Source organism: Balaenoptera borealis, assembly GCF_965194805.1.
Source record: "Balaenoptera borealis genome assembly, chromosome: 15".
Classification (NCBI taxonomy): Eukaryota; Metazoa; Chordata; class Mammalia; order Artiodactyla; family Balaenopteridae; genus Balaenoptera; species Balaenoptera borealis.
This window is the reverse complement of record NC_138871.1, coordinates 8,621,807-8,642,285: the sequence shown is the minus strand read 5'-3', so window position 1 is coordinate 8,642,285 and position 20,479 is coordinate 8,621,807. Positions and strand designations below refer to the sequence as shown.

The 20,479-nt window shown below is 41.2% G+C and overlaps 1 protein-coding gene and 1 long non-coding RNA gene across 5 annotated transcripts in view; one reads left to right on the top strand and one right to left on the bottom strand.

Annotated features, from left to right (window-relative positions):
• The window catches only part of TMEM131 (transmembrane protein 131), a 277,433-nt gene that overhangs the window by 202,104 nt on the left and 54,850 nt on the right, over positions 1–20,479 (bottom strand). For 2 of the 4 annotated variants that reach the window (XM_082356107.1, XM_082356110.1), the window contains exon 1: positions 18,225–18,334. The exons of the other annotated variants lie outside the window; for them this stretch is intronic. The gene's annotated coding sequence lies outside the window, so the exon portion shown is untranslated. Of the gene's footprint in view, positions 1–18,224; positions 18,335–20,479 lie in introns of those variants that run through there. 4 annotated transcript variants of the gene reach the window in all.
• Positions 3,537–8,613, top strand: LOC309611590. Its single transcript, XR_014234613.1, has 2 exons — positions 3,537–3,659; positions 8,369–8,613. It is a non-coding gene; the product is annotated as an uncharacterized lncRNA (long non-coding RNA).

Genomic DNA, 20,479 nt, shown 5'->3' with positions numbered 1-20,479 from the left:
GCCCATTTCCTCTTGGAGTTGGCTTCCAAGCGGTGTCTCACAAGTCAAATATCTGTACTCCAGTGGAAAGGGAGGCTGGAAAAGTTAAGATCTGGTTTCTACAGTTGAAGGTAAATTCACAATCTGGGAAATCATCAAAATATGGAGAGGATGTTTACAGGATTTTGGATAGACTCCCGCTTGCCAGTTCTCCTCTGAGTATGTTCTCTTGTATAACTAGCTCCACCATTCCTCCGTCATTCCCACAAAGCAGGGGAATGCTACTTTCCGGACATTTCCTCCCACGCATGGCATGCTTGCCCAGGGTATCCTTTATGCATTAATTCAATATATGTTCATCGAGTCCCTACTACATGCTAGGCACTGTGACAGCAAATCAGCAGTCTGTGACCTTGCAGACCCTACCAGGGTTCATTAGGACACTTCCACTGAAGGTAAAATAAACTGACTCAGGCCAGATTAGCCAGAAAGGCAGACATTATTATAAGAAAAACGGAGTGTCTCATAGACCCCCGAGTTGGAGCTATGGCTGGGTTTCAGAAAGGGAGTTGGAAGAGGAATGTCTCGGAGGACATTTTCCCTCTATGTGCCTCTCGTGTGCTTCACTCCTACCCTTGAAGATGTGTGTTCTGTTATGCCCCATGGCATAAAACATGTTGGGCTGCAGTGTCTGTTCAAAACACAGAACAGACAGAACCAGAATTTCAGACTGTCAATTCTCAGGAAGGAGTAGCAGGACCCATTAGATGTGTTTGCGTGGGTGCAGGGGTGGATGGGAAGGGTGGGGGAGTATTTCGGGATAGTCAAGGCTACCAGGGGCTCTTCCACTCCTGGTAAGAGGGGCAGTAAAAGGATCACTGTGAGCTGAGTTGATACCTTAAATATTATACTAATTTCCTAGGTTGCACAAGTAGGTATCTGATAGTGTTTGGACTTATTGCTGGAGGCTACAAAGTAAGTGACATTCACCCGGATTTGGGTTCTGCATAACTTAACAGAAAAATCTAGAATCAAATATGAACGCTAAAAAGCAGCAAGTTAACTTAGCTGCACCTCACATCTTTGCACAATTTGTCCTTTCCTGTGCTCTGAGACACCACTGCACCCGTCAAAGCTATTCTCATTGTCACCTGGCACCTGACTCCTGGGAGATGGGTCATGCAGCGGCCAAGGGCCCAAGGGCATGAGAGAATGCTCGAGGAAAATGTTTCTCATTGATTAAAAAAATAATAATAATGATATACCTTGGGCTGGGAAATCCGTAATTTTTTAAAGTTACAATTAAAATATTCTTTATATTTTTTCTCAGCTAGCCCATTCCTACCATAGAAAGAGGGAAGGGTCAGGCAGAGGAGGTGAAGGAGAAACAGGCTTTCCAGAGCCTCACTGGCTGGGGTCTTGCACGGGTGGGATGGTCCCTGGGTCACCGCACTTTGCGGCAGAGAGAGGATTCTTGCCCCCGCTCAGCTCTTGACCTGAGTTCTGAGGTCAGGTTCGCCCTTTTCCTACTCTCCAGGTCCCCAGGGCTCTGAGCTCTGATGTGTCCTGGGGAATTTCCTCTCCAGCTTCTCAGGCCCGGGTTTGCGGTTTCCAGACACAGTCTTGCAGACCACACCCCGCCCCCCGCCCGTGGTCCCTGCAGAGCCGGCCCACCACCATCCAGACAGCAGCCAGGCCATCATCCTGGGATAAACCAATCTGTTCTTCAAAGGCAAGTTTTCAAAAATCCATTTCTCCACAATTAAGCATAACATTTTGTGTAGATTATTAAAAACAAATAAATGTGAAAAAATTAAATGTGATGCAGTATCCGCCAGTGCCTATTTTGTAAATTTCAGATAAATCAAAACAACAAAGGTAAACAAAAGGGAATTCTTCCTATGGGTTTGGAGCGAAGCTCTTGGGACGCAGAGCAAAGATACTTCTTTCTTCCTAAAGCTTCCAAGTGCACAGCGCGTGCAAGTAGTATGCGGGGGAGTTCAAGCTGTGTTGCTGGACATTGAGAAGCATTTTAAAGCTTTCTTGCCTCTTGATCACTTTTCTATCTACAGAAGTTTGTATTTTAATGGGAAATTGTGGAAGGAATACAATATTTTAGAATCTGGTTTTTTTTCCCCCCTACATTGAATTGGGATGTTTTATGTGGATTATGTCATGAGAAGGTAAGGACTTAATTAAAATAATAAATGTATTGTAAAACTATTTTAAATTAGATTTATTCTTCTTGTCCATTAAGAAGATAAACAGAACATCTCAGAATAACAGAAATTTTAAAAGATTGTATTGTTTAATTAAAGAATCCCTTGACACATAAAACATTTGCAACCACTGGCCCTACATCATCGTTAAGGCTTAGGCTCAGGGCTCAGAATGCCTCAATTGTTTGTTTGCTTGTTTTTAACTTACTTTTTGATATAATCGTATTCACATGTGGTTGCAAGAAATAAAACCAGGAGAAATTCTGTGTACCCTTCACCCAGTTTCTCCCAATGGTAACATCTTGCAGAAATATATACTGTCAAAAGTAAGAAATTAACATTGGAACAATCCATAGCGCCTATTCAGATTTCACCAGTTTTAATGCATTCATTTATTTATTTGTGTGTGTGTTTAGTTCTATCCCGCTTTATCACATGTAGATCCATGTAACCACCATCTCAATCAAGATACAGGGCTGTTCCATCACCACGAGGATCTCTAGTTACTCTTAGCTAGTCACCTCCCTCATTTGCAGTTGAGAGCCTATACTATCCGTTTCCCTATGGAAGCTTGGAAAATGTGGGACCATGAACTTCTCAACCTTCTCTTAACATTTCCAAATCAATACTGCATAAGGGAAAACACTATTCGGAAATGCCAATTGGATAGTTTTAGGTATTTAGGTTTTGTCACAATCTTATTCTTTTGCTGAGTAATTTTACATATGTTTTAGGGAACATTGTTCCCTAAATGGAAGCCCATTTCTGCTGCTACAGTTTTTATTTTTGGTCAGTTTCTCTTTCATCAGTGAAGCTATGCATCCAGGTGGCATTTACCGGTCTTTTAGAAGTCATTTGATTTAGCCTTAGATTGTGACAGGGCTCTGGGCATACTGTCAAGGGAACAGTCCCCCTACTGTGCCAGCTGGCTGGTTATCTGTGGCTATCATGTGTATAAAGCATTTTTATAAGTTCCCAGAACTCTCTGCTTAAATGTCAGCTCAACAGAGAGGCCTCCCTGACCACCTCTAAAATAGCATCTGTCTCCTGTCTCTCTTCATTCCTTTACCCTACTATATTTATCTTCAGAGCACTTGTCACCACCTGGCACATTATATATTTATTTGTTTACTCTCTGTCCCTCACCTTCAGAATGCAATCTTCAGGAGAGAAGGAGCTTGTCTATTCCCTGCTATATTTCTGTTACCTAAAGTGGTCTCTAACACATGGCAGTTTTAGAATGACTGAATGAAATGAAGGAGAGAATAAATGAATTCTCCTGCAATTAGTGAAGGGAGGAAAGGGGGGCGGGCAATGATACCTGGCATTTCTCCCAGAGAAATGGGAGGAGAGATGGTGACTTGAACAGGAAGGACTCAGGGTATGTTAGTTATCTACACTCCAGCCACAGAGCAGAGGAGAAAGGTTCCCAACATGAAGGCAGAGATAACAGTAACGAAGGTAATGACACTAGCAAGTCTGTGGCAGGGATGGATTGCAGTTCACAAACCTGGGTGTGCAAGAAAAACAACTTTACTTTCTATAACTCAGGCCAGTTCTGATTTTGAGGCTTGATTTTGGCATGATGGAGGCACTTAGCAGCAGTAGAATTACTGTCCTGCTGCACCTTTGCCAGGAGTGGGAGGTATATATTCCCTGCGGTGGGGTGGAGGGTTGACTTCATCCACAGATGGCTGCTCCTGCCTTTCTGCACGGACTGGAGAGACTGGGGCCCATCACTGTTCTGAGCCTGTCCCACCAGGATTTCTCATTCATCTGCTTTCTGACTCACCCACTGGGTTCTGTTACAAGAAGGTGATTTCCCTACAACTATGTTCTGCTTTTTAACCATGCCTGTAATTTCTGTTCTCAATTCCATGGTAAGTTTCAGTTCTTTATTCTCATCCTCCGTATGAGAACTTTCCTCTGATTCTCAGGCCTAAAGGTTTGGTAATAAAATGAGGTAGTTTTGCTTGGAGACTCTTACACTGCCTTCGTTCCTCATGAATGTTATAGAACATTTCCTAATTAAGATATCTCATTTATTGCGGTAGGATTCTTCCTAAATCAAGTACTTAGTTTCATTTAAATCATGGGAATGTACTATAGCCATATAGATTAATAAGACATTAGTACTTGGGTTTCTTTTATTATAAGTGAATTATTCATCTGAATAAAGTATCTCTTGAGAAAAAAAGAAAATACCAATTTATATGCAATGGTAGCCAAAATTTTGTGAGGAAAATTTTAGCGCTATTCTTAGACAGGTTTTACTTTAAGCAAATGGGGGGTATTAATATAAAATGTTAGAAATTAAAAGAATCTAAGCCAGTAACCAGCAGTGTATGTCAGAATCATCTGTAGAGGCTTCCTAAAATACATAGGCCTGGTCCTACCCTCAAATACCCTGATTTGGAGGGTGGATCATGCGGTCTGAACATGTATGTATCCTTGACTGCAAGCTGAGTCTAATCCAGCCCCTCATTCATTTTACTGATGAAGAAACTGAAGCTTCAGAAAAACAAAGCGATTTGTCCAACCTCACACATGCGAAAGAGGCAGTTCATCAAGTATATTCCAACAGGCTATGATTGTATGGCCAGAGGTAAAGCTTTTCCGGGTGATGATATTTAAAACTCATTACAAAACTCAACTTTCATTATCACCGTGTAATTCTGTAAGTAAAAATGAAGAAATTCTTAGTTTCTATTGGAACCAACCCTCCAATATTCAGGTTAGCAGTTCTCAAAGGTCATACTTAACGTTTTGCCAGAGTTGTCTAGAAAGAAAACGTCTTGCAGTCCCACCCGAAGTGGGGCTGAGTTGACAACAGGGGTAAGAGCTGAGCAGTGGACACAACCATGGTTAGAAGAGGGTTGAGAGTAGGGGACCAGCAACTCTGTCATAGACGTTTGAACCTAAAAGGACACGACTCAGAAAGGCACTTGTCACATCCTGATGGCACACTGGCTGAGTTCCTTGAGGACATGGATAGAGAAGGAGGCCTGCCAACACCAGACTCATCTATGCCATTGATGTCACTCTTTGGATGGTTTAAAACAGGAAACTTCCTTTGACCCTGCTGCCCCTTTCCAAGCAGTTACTTTCTCACATCCCCTTTACTGTCAATTTTCTCAAAAGAATAGTGCAAATTCAATATCTTAATCTCCTCAACACCTATTAGTCATCCCATTGGGTCTCATCCCACTATCTCTTTCTGCAAAATAACACTGTTCATTCATTCATCTGATTAATATTTATGAAGTGCTGAATTCGTGCCAGACCGTGACCTAGGCTCAAGGTGAGTATAAAAGACAGTCTTTAGAATGGATAAAGAAGATGTGGTATATATATACAATGGAATACTACTCAGCCATAAAAAAGAATGAAATACTGCCATTTGCAGCAACATGGATGGACCTAGAGGTTATCATACTAAGTGAAGAAAGTCAGAAAGAAAAAGACAAATACCATATGATATCACTTATATGTGGAATCTAAAATATGACACAAATGAACTTATCAACAAAACAGAAACAGACTCACATACATAGAGAACAGACTTGTGGTTGCCAAGGGGGAGGGGGGTGGAGAGGGATGGATTGGGAGTTTGGGGTTAGCAGATGCAAATCATTATATACAGAAGGGGTAAACCACAAGGTCCTACTGTATAGCACAGGGAACTATATTGAATATCCTGTGATAAACTATAATGGAAAAGAATATGAAAAAGAATGTATATGTATAACTGAACCACCTTGCTGTACAGGAGAAATTAACACAACATTGTAGTTCAGCTATACTTCAATAAAAAATAAATTTTAAAAAAAGACAGTCCTTATCTCATAGAGTTTACTTTCTGGTGGGGAACACAAATAATCACACAGCTACTTACTCGGTGCAATCAAGGAAAAGTAGAGAGCATCAGGAGAGACCATAATAGGGACCTAATTTAGATTGGACTGGGAGGTGATGAGCAAGGAAGGCCTCTTTAAGCAAGTGGAAGTTAATCTGACACCTCAAGCAGTAGTAGGAAGTGGCTTGCAAAGCATGAGGAAAAGGTGTTCCAGGCAGAGGAAGTAGAGTCAAGGACCCAAGGCGGGAAAGAGCATGGGCAGCAATTCATAGAAGGAAAAGAAGGTGGGCCAGTGTGGCTAGAGCTGATGAGCTACTAGGTAAGCAGTGCCAAGTGGGTCTAGGGAGACAGGCAGGGGTGAGGTCATGGAGACCTTCATAGACCAGGCTGAGATCTTTGATCTCAATTCCAAATGCAAAGGGAAGTCATTGAAGGAGTTTAAGCAGAGAAGAGATATGATCAAATTTATATTTTAAGAGTATTGCTTTCTCTTGGCCGGAGACTGGATTAGAATGAAACAGGAAGACTGTTAGAAGTCCATTGCAGTGCTCTCGGTGAAAGATAATGGTAACTTGGAGTAAGATGAAGGCCTTGGGGATGGAGGGAAGTAGAAAGACTCAGGATGTATTTTGCAGGTTGACAGACCCTGATCCATTGGACATCTGGGAGATGTCAAGTATGACATCTAGGTTTCTGGCTTATGCAGTTGTGTGGATTGGTGGTACCATTTATTGAGGTTTAAAAACTTGGAAGAATAAAAGGTTTGGAGAAAAGGCAAGAGTTTTTGTTTTAGATGTCTGTGAAACATCACAGGGCAGATATCAAGAAGGAAGTTGGATCTGTGGGTGTCAAGCTCAGACGAGAAGTCTGGGCTGAACATACATTTGGCAGTCTTTGGCATATGGTTGATATTGAAAGCCATAGAATGTGGAAGATTGTCTAACAAGAGAGAAAATGACAAGACAGACCTCTAAGAGCCTTCACAATATAGAGATCAGACAAAGAAGGAATATCCAGAAATGAAGACAAACAGAGCAGAGGAGGCAGAGGAAAATGAGGGGGCGTGATGTCATGGTAGCTAACGAAAGAGACAACTTCAGAAGGAGCGTGTGGGCCACGCTGTGTAGTGCCACTGAGGGCTCAGGTAAGCTGAGGACTGCAAAGGGTCTGCTGGACGAGGAGGTCATTGCTGATCTTCACCAAGAACAGTTTTGATGAAGTTCTGAGGCAGAAGTCAGACTGAAGTGACAGGTAAGTCACAATGAGCATTAAAGAAAGAAAAGAAATAGAAAAGGATGGAAAAGACCAGAAAATCAGAAAATTAAGCATAAGAAATGTTTTCTGAAACTTGTTTCAGGTATGTGAGAATGTCCAGCTGTGGATCATAGTCAAAGGAATCTGAGAAACAATGGGAGATTGATTTGGAGACCGTTTTCATTGTCACAAATGTGGGTGGGGTTCCCACTGACATCTATTAGGTAGAGGCCACAGATGCTGGTAAACATCCTGCAATACAAAATACATCCCCATGTGGGATCTTCCCAGACCAGGGCTCAAATCTGTGTCCCCTGCATTGGCAGGTGGATTCTTAACCACTGCGCCACCAGGGAAGTCCCAGTGTGCTTTTTCAATCTGAGCATTCATCGTCCTCCAATTCTGGTAAATTCTCTGCCATTACCTCTTCAATGTGTTGCCTCTCTTTCATTCTCTCTGTTCTCTCCTCTGGATCTCCTATTAGATTCATATTGGATTTCGTCATTCTATTCTTCACATTATATTGATTTCACTTTCACAATCTCTGTTCTTCTCTCTGTGCTTCAGTGTGACTTCCTCAGACCCATCTTCCAAACCACTAGTTCTCTCTCTAGTCGTCCAGACTGGTTAACTTGTCTATTGAGTTCTTAACTTTTCTGACTATATATTTCATGTCTAAAATTTCTATTTGCGTCCTTATTTTCCCCAATGTTCTCTTCCTGCCTTGTGGGTTCCATTCGTTCCTTTTGAACATTTAAAATCTCTCAGACTGTTTTACGATCATTAGTTGTTGGAGTGTTTGCTGAGTCGCTTCCTTACGATCTCAGGTAGATGTGTGTAGTAACCTAACATGTCTGCAATAACGTAATGCCAGTATTGCGGGATAATATTCACTGTCTTCCTACACTTAACATTCACTACACTTCCTACACTCAGTTGAGAGTATTGTTTTACTGATGTCTAGAACTCCATTTTGTATGAGATAGTTCATGTTGTTTTAAAGCTCTGATTTGGGGCTTCCCTGGTGGCGCAGTGGTTGAGGGTCTGCCTGCCGATGCAGGGGACACGGGTTCGAGCCCTGGTCTGGGAGGATCCCACATGCCGCGGAGCAGCTGGGCCCGTGAGCCACGACTGCTGAGCCTGCGCGTCTGGAGCCTGTGCTCCGCAACAAGAGAGGCCGCGATGGTGAGAGGCCCGCGCACCGCGATGAAGAGTGGCCCCCGCTTGCCGCAACTGGAGAAAGCCCTTGCACAGAAACGAAGACCCAACACAGCCAAAAATAAATAAATAAATAAATAAATAAATCAGCTATAAAGCTCTGATTTGGGGAGAATACCGTGGGCTGTTTTTTCTATAATTAAGGTTGGAATGGGGGACCAGAGGCAAAAGACCTTTCTACATCACTCAGTTAACAGTGATTTGATAAAAGTAATTTGATAAAGAGCCTCTTGCTAAGTTGTTATAGCCATGTCACTACCAAGGCTAGATTTCAAGGGTTAGAAAAAACTCTAACAATCTTTATCAAAGGACACCACATTAAGCCGTATGTTTTCTTAACTGAATATCTTCAACTCTTCCAGCTGTTCATCCTCTGATGCCATTTCTAGATTACTAAACATCCTTGCTTCCCTCCTTTGCATACACTTGGAAATGTCACTAGAATCTATCAGTGTATAAGGATAAAACACAATATGTCACACCAGCTGAGAGGACACAAAATTCTTGCCCTTGTCCTAGACCCTATCCTCTATTCACGTAGTGTAACACCATCAAACCTTTTTAGATTACATATGACCCTACTGACTTATAATGTTTAGTTATCTAAACCTTGAGAGTCTCACACACAAACCTGCTGCCTGGACTCTGTAGGCAGCTGAGAGGGTGTAACCTCTGCTGTACAACCATTGAGACCCCAAAAGGCATGTGGAGAGATGGTCTGATGCCCTATTGCACTCCAAGTATCCTGCAATGGCCGTTTCCTGGGTCTTGCATCTAGGAGGTCATTACAGAAGGAAATAGAATGATCTGAGGTCCCCGCTCAGAAGGACCATAGTCTTTCTTGAGGTAAGAGCACTTGCATATATGAAATAATGGAAGTACGCAGTCAAATGTCAAATCACATGGACCAGACAAATACTGCAGAAGGGAAGGGAAAAATTAAGAGTTGGTAAAGCTTCATGGGCAGACTCAGATCTAATCTGGCCTTGAGGGGTAAGTGGGGCCTATGCATAAAGCATTCTAGGTGAATGTAGTGATAAATGCATGCTGGAACATGCTGACAACTCCTGCTACCCTTTTGGTATAAGTGGGAAGATAGGCTTTGGTAAGGGGCCGTAGTAACAGGCAGGGGCGTGGGTAGGTAAAGAAGCTGGAGGGGAGAATACTGATACTAGACTGATGCTTAGAGGGGAGGTTGTGCCAGGCAGGTGACAAGCAGGAAAAGTCAACAATATAAATAGCCACTGCTCACTGAATCCTTTCTATGTGTAGGGCTTTGTGCTAGCTATGTTACATGAATTTCTCATTTAATCCTCACATATCCTGTGCGGTAGAGTGTGCTAGTATCCCCGCTTTTCAGATGAGGAATCTCAGGCTACAGGAGCGTAATTAAGTTGCCCTAGGTTACACAGGTAGCAAGTGATAAAGTATAGATTAAAGCCCTGGCAGTCTGGTCCCAGAGTTTGTGGTCCTCATCACCAGGAAGTACTGTGCCTCACAGGATTCTAGTGACTTGCCTGATTCTAGTGACTTTGCTACTAAAAATTGGAGCATGTATCATCTTGATCATTGCTTTCCATTGGTTGTCACCTTCTGAAGTAAGACACTGCTCATTCAACAAATACTCATGAGGCTGCCAATCTCTAGCCTTGTATTGTATGCTGGGGACATCAAGATGAGTCAGACTGATCGCTGGCCTCAAATAGGTGACAGTTCCCATAAGGAGGTCAGAAGAAAGAGAGTCGTGCAAACACATAATTATAATGCAATATGGCAATTGATGATTCAGCGGATGTTTGTACAGAATGCTAGGGAATCTCAGAAGATGGAGTGGCTAATTCTGTGAGAGGGAGTTTGGGAAGACTTCAGAAAGAAGGGGATATTTAAAATAAGTTTTAAAGGGACTTCCCTGGCGGTCCAGTGGTTAAGAATCCACGCTTCCAAGGCAGAGGGCGCAGGTTTGATCCCTGGTTGGAGAACTAATATCCCACAAGCTGTGCAGCATGGCCAAAAAAAAAAAAAAGGAGAATCTTAAAATAAGTTTTAAAGGGTGAATAGTTAATCAGATGTATATGGGTGTATGAAAAGTTTTGAAGCAGAGGAAATATTGTTCAAGGGCATGAAGGTCTGAGAGTGCATGGCAGGGCAGGGAATGAGCACAGGTAGAAGAGATAATCTTTAAATATGTTCTGCAGACCACTGTTCCTGGGTGATGTGAGTTCTGAAGTCAAGGACGTGTGGAAACCATTGTACCCTAGAATCTCTTTTGCATAGTCATAATGCATGGAAGCATATTAAAGACTTTAAGAAGTACTGCAGGAAGCCAACCTGTTACACTCTTTTGAAACAAGTTTCCCATTTTTAACTGTCCAGAATCCCTTTTCTTTTAAACCACAAAATAACATTTTTACTTTTCACTTCAATAATTTCCATTTTTTGGAATACTACTCAGCCATAAAAAAGAATGAAATAATGCCATTTGCAGCAACATGGATGGACCTAGAGATTATCATACTAAGTAAGTCAGAAAGAAAAAGACAAATACCATATGATATCACTTATATGTGGAATTTAAAATATGACACCAATGAACTTATCTACAAAACAGAAACAGACTCACAGACATAGAGAACAGACTTGTGGTTGTCAAGGGAGAGAAGGGGTGGGGGAAGGATGGATTGGGAGTTTGGGATTAGCAGATGCAAACTATTATATATAGAATGGATAAACAACAAGGCCCTAGTGTAGAGCACAGGGAACTAGATTCAGTATCCTGTGATTAAACCATAATGGAAAAGAATATGAAAAAAGAATGTACATATATGTGTAACTGAATCACTTTGCTGTACAGCAGAAATTAACACAACACTGGAAATCAACTATACTTTAATAAAATTTTTAAATAAGGATTTCCATTTTTCATAGTTTTCATTTTTCAAATCTCATTTTCATTGTTGAGATTCCTTATCTGTTCACTCTCCAAGATCATATTTTCCTCTAATCCTTTAAGAGAAGTTTAACAGCTACTTTAAAGTCTTTTTTGCAAATTCTAAAATCGAGGCCCGTCTTAGATTTGGTTTAAATTAACTGCCTTCTTTAAAAGAAAATTACTATGGATTATTATCCTGTTTGTTTGTATGTCTAACAAGTTTTGATTCTCAGCCATTGTGATAGTACATTTTAGAGACTCTAGTTTTTGTTTTCTTTCTCTGAAGAGTGTTGATTCTTGTTTTAGCAGGCTCATTAATTAATGAACGATCACTGTGAACTTATACAGGCTTACATTTATATTTGGTTAGTGCTGTTATGTGGAAAGTTCAAGATTTCTCCCAAGCCATTTTAACTTGGCAGTATGTATAAGTCCATGCCACTCTCTCACTTCATCCCAGCTTACCCTTCCCCCTCCCTGTGTCCTCAAGTCCATTCTCTACATCTGCATCTTTATTCCTGTCCTGCCCCTAGATTCTTCAGAACCATTTTTTTTTTTTAGATTCCATATATATGTGTCAGCATATGGTATTTGTTTTTCTCTTTCAGACTTACTTCACTCTGTATGACAGACTCTAGGTCCATCTACCTCACTACAAATAACTCAATTTTGTTTCTTTTTATGGCTGAGTAATATTCCATTGTATATATGGCAGGACTCAGGCTCCAAACTCTCTTTATCCCATGTGAACTTTGTTGGGACTTGGCTTTAGACTCTGTTAGGGTGAATTTAGAGCAGATGTTACTCTAGGGCTTGGTCCTTACTCCTAAGGTACAGGCTTTCCAGTGTCTCAGCTGGATGCCAGGGATGCTAATGAGGTGTAAACACTATCTCTTCATTCCAGCAGGGCTGGACTCCAATGTCCTCAAGTGCTGTTCAGTCTCTACTCCCTGTTCTGCTCTCTAAATCATAGCAGTTACTGTCTGGTAAGTCTCAAGAAGTGTTTCTCTGCACATGGACAGCTCACCCCTCAGCAACGGATTCATGGGGGCTCCCCACATGGACTTCTAGGGTGCCCTCTTTTCTTAGGTCCTTCCTTTGCTGTATCCCGCCCCACAGATTCTGCCTTCCTCAGCTGCCCCAGAACATTATTTCTACGTCCTCAGCTAGGCTAGATCACAGTGTTCTGCTTAGGCTCCAGTGCTTTGCTAGCTGTTGGAAAACGTTCTCAAGGCAGAGGTTCGGGCAATCAAGAAGCTCACTTTGTAAGTTTCCTTTTCTCTAAGGGATTACAGTCTTGGGCTGCCTGTTGTCCACTGCCTCAAAACAGTTGCCTATCGATTTTGTCCAGTTTTATAGTTGTTTATGGAGGGAGAATTATTCTGGTATCACTTACGCTATCATGATCAGAAACGGAAGTCCAATATAATATTGTTAAACAGTACATGGAAAACTAGCAACATGTAAAATATACTTTGAGAAATACTGAATACGTTTATGTTTAATTTTAGCCCCATTTTTAGTAATAAGGACTCTTAGATTCCAGCAGCTTGCTTTACCACTCCCGTTGGATCTCCAATTGGCCTCTTAATCTCAATACATCTAAAACAAGTCTAAATTTCCAAAGACTTTTTTCCCAGATCTGCTCTTTCCCTAGCATTCCTCCCATTTCAGCAAATGGAAACTTCACTCATTTTGTTTCTCAGACCAAAACACTTGGTGCTGTTGTTATCCTTGACTATTTTCTTCCTCTCATACTCCACGTTCAATACATTAGCAAACCCTGTTGTACTATCTTCAAAATACACATAGAATCTGATCACCTTTCACTACCTCTACATATCACCTTAGATCGAATGACCATCATCTCTCACCTGCACTATTGCAATAGCTCATAGACTGGTCTCTCTATTTCTTTTTTGGCCTCTTTAGTCCATTTTTCATGTAGCAACCAAAGGGACCCTCTTAAAATGTAAGTCACTCATGTCATGCCCCTGCTCAAATCCCTCTACTGGCTTCTCATCACATTTAGAATAAAATTCAGAGTCCTTCCCATGGCCTAAAAAGCTTTAAGTGTTTTGAGCCCTGGATAGCTCTACTTGCTCACCTGCTCCTACTCTCTCCCTCACGGTCCTTCAGCCATACTACCTTCTTGATGACGTCTATTGATTCTGCCAGGCATGTTCCCATCAAAGGGCCTTTGTATCTATTGGTTCCTCTTTCTGGAATGTTCTTCCTCCTAACGTCCACGTGGCTCACTCCCTCGCTCCTTATGTTACATCCTCAGAGAATCTTTCCCTGACCACCCTTTTTAAGATCCTACCCCTTGTCACTCTCTATTGCCTCTCACTGCTTCATTTTCTTCATAGCGTTTATCACTGTCTGACATGCATTGTATCTCTTCATTTATTTATCTTTCCTACTGAAAGTAAGCTCCATGAGAAGAGGGACCTTTTTCTGATTTCTTCACTGGCGTACCCCAGGCTCCTAGAACAGTGCCTGACATTTAGCAAGCTCTCAATAAAGGAAGTCAAATGAATAATATGAATTATAATAAATGTATTTAAATGTAATTTTTGTGAGACAGTTCAGAGTGATAAGGAAAGACTGAAAAAAGGCATCCCAAATGGCAAATATGTTGGGAAAATCTGCATATTTTATTGATTCTTATGAACAAAGGCCATCACTGCAAAAGTACTTGTAGGTTGTTGTACATCACACTGAGGAAATTATCCTGTTTATCTAGGTGAAGTGTCCTGGGCTCAATCATCTTCTCCAAGCAGGTAAATTTCAATAAAGTCCAAACAGAGGAACATATAGGGGGAAGCGGGGGAGGGATAAATTGCGAGATTGGGATTGACATATACACACTACTATATATAAAATAGATAACTAATAAGAACCTACTGTATAGCACAGGGAACTCTACTCAATGTTCTGTAAAGACCTATATGGGAAAAGAATCTAAAGAAGAGTAGATATATGTATATATATAACTGATTCATTTTGCTGTAGAGCAGAAACAAATACAACATTGTAAATCAACTATACTCCAATAAAAATTAATAAAAAAGAAGAAGAACATATAAAAATAAGCAAAAGAAGTGAAGCACCCTGGGACAATTACACCATCAGTATCTTCCAGAAGAACCTATTTTTCCTCCTTCTTAAACAGAAACAATGGCATTCAGAGCCAAAAATAGCCTCATTACACTAAAGATCTGTTATGCATAGGTTTGCTCTGAAGTATGAAAGAATGTGTCTGGAGAAGAAAGCCTCTTGTGTTTGTGTTCACATAGAATGAGCAAACAACTGTAGACCCTCACCGGAAGAGATTCTCTGATGGAACTTTGCCAAGGAACTTGAGTCCCCCTATGTACTGGAGCTCTCATAAACCCAGAGGGCATCTCTTGAAGCAGAGGTAAAGCCAAAGAAGCAAATGCGAGTTAGTTATACCTTCTTTGATATGAATTCTCACCCAAGACTATTGCATTTGCTCACTATTCCAGGAGGACATATAGTGATAATGGTGGCCATAGTATTCCAAGACATGGTGATCAGCAACTCCAGGAATATTCGTTCCAATTCCCACAGCTTCTTAAAGATCAAGAAAGGCCCTCAGGTACTTCCAGTTTTTGAGGTTCCTGATATATTAAAAAAGGGTAAACCTCCAAAACAGGGTTATAAAAATTGTGATAAATTTTAAATGTTTCCATTTAATAAATTAATACTTTTAAAACAAGAACATACAACATGGTTTATTATGCCATTTGGGGTATCTGTGACTGTATAGAGAATCTTTTTTTTTTTTTTAAATAAATTTATTTATTTATTTATCTATCCTTAGCTGTGCTGGGTCTTCGCCTCTGTGCGAGGGCCCTCTCCAGCCGTGGCGAGCGGGGGCCACTCTCCATCGTGGCCTCTCTTGTTGTGGAGCACAGGCTCCAGACGCGCAGGCTCAGCAACCATGGCTCACGGGCCCAGTTGCTCCGCGGCATGTGGGATCTTCCCAGACCAGGGCCTGAACCCACGTCCCCCGCACCGGCAGGCAGACTCCCAACCACTGCGCCACCAGGGAAGCCCCTGTATAGAGAATCTTATTTGGGGATAATATCAAAGGTCTAAGCTTGAGCTCCTTCAGGAAGGTAAGTCCATTCTAACTCTCCTGTGGTGGATCCTGACCACCCCCTGGACGCTGTTAAGGTCTTTCACTGGTCAGCCAATAGTTCTGAGCTTTAAGATCTGTCTCTTCATAACAAATGGCCAAGAGGCACATGAAAAGATGCTCAGCATCGCTAAGTGTTAGAGAAATAAATGCAAATCAAAACTACAATGAGATATCACCTCACACCAGTCAAAATGACCATCATCAAAAAGTCTACAAACAATAAATGCTGGAAAGGGTAACTCTCTTACACTACTGGTGGGAATGTAAATTGGTACAGCCACTATGGAGAACAGTATGGAGGTTCCTTAAGAAACTAAAAATAGGGCTTCCCTGGTGGCGCAGTGGTTGAGAATCTGCCTGCCAATGCAGGGGACACGGGTTCGAGCCCTGGTCCGGGAGGATCCCGCATGCCGCGGAGCAAATGGGCCCGTGAGCCACAATTACTGAGCCTGTGCATCTGGAGCCTGTGCTCCGCAACAAGAGAGGCCGCGACAGTGAGAGGCCCGCGCACCGCGATGAAGAGTGGCCCCCGCTTGCCACAACTAGAGAAAGCCCTCGCACAGAAACGAAGATCCAACACAGCCATAAATAAATAAATAAAATTAAAAAAAAAAAGTCTACAAACAATAAATGCTGGAAAGGGTAACTCTCTTACACTATTGGTGGGAATGTAAATTGGTACAGCCACTATGGAGAACAGTATAGAGGTTCCTTAAGAAACTAAAAATAGGGCTTCCCTGGTGGCGCAGTGGTTAAGAATCTGCCTGCCAATGCAGGGGACACGGGTTTGTGCCCTGGTCTGGGAAGATCCCACATGCCGCGGAGCAACTAAGCCCGTGAGCCACAACTACGAGCCTGCACGTCTGGAGCCTGTGCTCTGCAACGGGAGAGGCCGTGACAGTGAGATGCCCGTGCACCGCGATGAAGAGTGGCCCCCACTCGCCGCAACTGGAGAAAGCCCTCGCACAGCAACGAAGACTCAACACAGCCAAAAATAAAATAAATAAATAAATAAAATTTAAAAAAATAAAAGAAAGAAACTAAAAATAGAGCTACCATATGATCCAGCAATCCCACTCCGGGGCATATATCCAGAGAAAAACATAGTTCAAAATGATACATGCATTGCAGTGCTGTTTACAATAGCCAAGACATGGAAGCAACCTAAATGTCCATCGACTGATGAATGGTTAAAGAAGATGTGGTACATATATACAACGGAATATTATTTAGCCATTAAAAAGAATGAACTAATGCCATTTGCAGCAACACAGATGGACCTGGAGATTATCATACTAAGTGAAGTAAGTCAGACAGAGAAAGACAAATATCATATGATATCACTTATATGCGGAATATAAAAAAATGATACAAATGAAGTTACTTACAAAACAGAAACACTCACAGACTTAGAGAATGAACTTATGGTTACCAGTGGAAAGGGTGTGGGGGAGGGATAGACTGGGAGTTTGGGATTGACATGTGCACACTGCTATATTTAAAATATATAACCAATAAGGAACTACTGTAAAAATAAAAAAAAGAAAAAGAAAAGAAAAAATAATAAAAGCTGTCTCTTTAATTCTCATTCGCTTCATATCTACTTGATGGATAAATAGATGCCTCATTGTAATGAGGATTGCCTTTTTTCCTAGCCAGGAAAAATTATTTGACCAAATTAGTCAGTCTCAGGAAAATGACCAACCAATTTATTTAAAAATCTATTCCTAAAATTTCACTACCTACTATATGTATTATAAAAGTGGACAAAAGATTAAAATCAGGACTCACAAATCTAACATTTCCAAGGGTGTTCAGAATTTGTAAGGTAAACTTCAGTGAGACCATAGCTGTATACATACAGAGGCTTGTAGAAAATGTTAAGGCTTGGAGTAAGAAAGTGATCAAATTTGGGGGCTCAGGTGGTACAGCATTGACTGAGGATATTAATGAATTAATTCATCCATCTGCCCAACAAATGTTAATTCCATTCATCCACTCATGGTCAAGGTTATGTAATAGATGTAAATTATATCTTTCTTTTTTACTTAACAGGAAACATTTCCCACATCATTACAGATCTTCACAAAAAGTAATTTCAGAGTTCTGGTTCCACCCAAGATGGAATAGTTACATTCCTCCCAGGATTTCCCTCTTACAACTAAAAAATCCCTGCACACAACACAACAAACAAGCATAAAAAGACTCTGAAAGATAGAAGGCAGACTTCCTAAGAACAACAGGACTTGAGAAAACAATAGGTTTTTTTTCTGCCTCCCATATGTTCTGAATGGAGCACTGGTGAAGCCTGCAAAATGGAAGCACCAACAAGAGCAATGAAAGAAAAAAAAAGTCTCCAAGAAAAGCCTATTCCTCCTGAACAAAGGACCAAGAAAAGAGATGCATAAGAGAACAGAAAACCTTTTTGATAATACCTCCCCTACTCCAGCCAAACGACAGTGGATAAATATCCCCACCCAAGTTTTCTGCCAGGCCCAAAAGGGAGCTAGTCTTCCATTTCCCTGACAGCCTCAAGGAAACAGGAGTGAAGTTCTGATTTATCCAGCTGGTGGTGTTGGCAGGGCCAAACAGGGAGCTAACCTTCTATCTGCACCCAGCAGAAGCAGGCAGTGCTCTGATTTTCCTGCTGTGGAACCGTCAGTGGGGCCCAGTGGGGAGCTGCACATCTTCTTCCACCTGGCATCAGTGAAATGGAAGGAGGCAGTTTGTGGGTGGGCTAGACGGTCCTTCACATCCCCCACCCCGGTGTCAGCTCAGCAGGGAGCTGAGCTACACCCCACTTGGAGACAATGAGGTAGTGTGAGTCATTGCTAACAGGGTTGTTGAACTTCCACCCCACTCCTTTGTACTCACAGGCTGTATGAGTCACTGCTCAGCCTTTGTCAGGATGCTGTCAACAGGGTCCAGCAGGGAGCTGAAAACCCACCCACACCTTGACCTGTATACTAAAATGGGTGACTGTCTGCCAAAAAAGTTAAATAGGATTCAGTGTCTCACAATATAATAACCAAAATGTCCAGAATACAACTGAAAATTACTCATCATACCAACAACCAAGAAAATCACAATTTGAGTTAGAGAGACAATCAACAGATGTCAACACTGAGATGACTCACATGTTGGAATTGTCTGACAAGAACGTTAAGGCAGCCATCATTTTAAAAATGCTTCAACAAGCAATTACATACATGTTTGAAACACAGGAAAAAATAGAAAATCTCAGAAAAGGAGTAGAAGGTTTTAAAAAAGAACCAAAGGGAAATTAAATTATAGAGCTAAAGATACAATAACCCAATTAAAAAAAAAAGCTTCACTGAATGGACTCAATGCCAGAAAAAAATATTTCAGAGGAATGAATCATTGAGATTGAGGATATAACAATAGAAATTACTCAATCTGAACAGCACAGGGAAAATACACTGAAAAGAAAAAGAACAGAGTCTCAGGGACCTGTGGGACTATAATGAAAAAAACCTAATATTCATATTATTGGAGTCCTAGAAGGAGAAGAGAAAGAAAGTGGAGATGAAAAAATATTTGAAGCTATAATGACTGAAAATTTCCCAGTTTAGGCAAAGAACATAAAACAACACATTCCAAAATCTGAGTGAACCCCAAACAGGATAAACCCAAAGAAATTCACACCAAGACACGTCATAGTCAAACCTAAGAACAAATAAAAAATAAAAAAAAAAATCTGAAGCATCCAGAAAGAAACACTTTACCTACATAAGAAAAACAATTTGAATGACAGCATCAATTTTATACACAGCAGTGTATACGTGTCAATCCCAATCGCCCAATTCATCACACCACCACCACCACCCCGCTGCCGCTTTCCCCCTTGGTGTCCATACTTTTGTTCTCTACATCTGTGTCTCAATTTCTGCCCTGCAAACCGGCTCATCTGTACCATTTTTCTAGGTTCCACATATATGCGTTAATATACGATATTTGTTTTTCTCTTTCTGACTTACTTTCTGTATGACAATCTCTAGGTCCATCCACGTCTCTACAAATGACCCAGTTTCGTTCCTTTCTATGGCTGAGTAATATTCCATTGTATATGTGTACCACTTCTTCTTTATCCATTCGTCTGTTGATGGGCATTTAGTTTGCTTCCATGACCTGGCTATTGTAAATAGTACTGCAATGAACATTGGAGCGCATGTGTCTTTTTGAATTGTGGTTTTCTGTGGGTATATGCCCAGTAGTGGGATTGCTGGGTCATATGGTAGTTCTATTTTTAGTTTTTTAAGGAACCTCCATACTGTTCTCCATAGTGGCTGTATCGGTTTACATTCCCACCAACAGTGTAAGAGGGTTCCCTTTTCTCCACACCCTCTCTAGCATTTGTTGTTTGTAGATTTTCTGATGATGCCCATCCTAACTGGTGTGAGGTGATACCTCATTGTAGCTTTGATTTGCATTTCTCTAATAATTAGTGACGTTGAGCAGCTTTTCATGTGCTTCTTGGCCATCTGTATGTCTTCTTTGGAGAAATGTCTATTCAGGTCTTCTGCCCAGTTTTTGATTGCGTTATTTGTTTTTTTAATATTGAGCTGCAGGAGTTGTTTATATATTTTGGAAATTAATCTTTTGTCCATTGATTCATTTGCAAATATTTTCTCCCATTCTGAGGGTTGTCTTTTTGTCTTGTTTATAGTTTCATTTGCTGTGCAAAAGCTTTTAAGTTTCATTAGGTCCCATTTGTTTATTTTTGTTTTTATTTCCATTACTCTAGGAGGTGGGTCAAAAAAGATCTTGCTGTGATTTATGTCAAAGAGTGTTCTTCCTATATTTTCCTCTAAGAGTTTTATAGTGTCCAGTCTTAC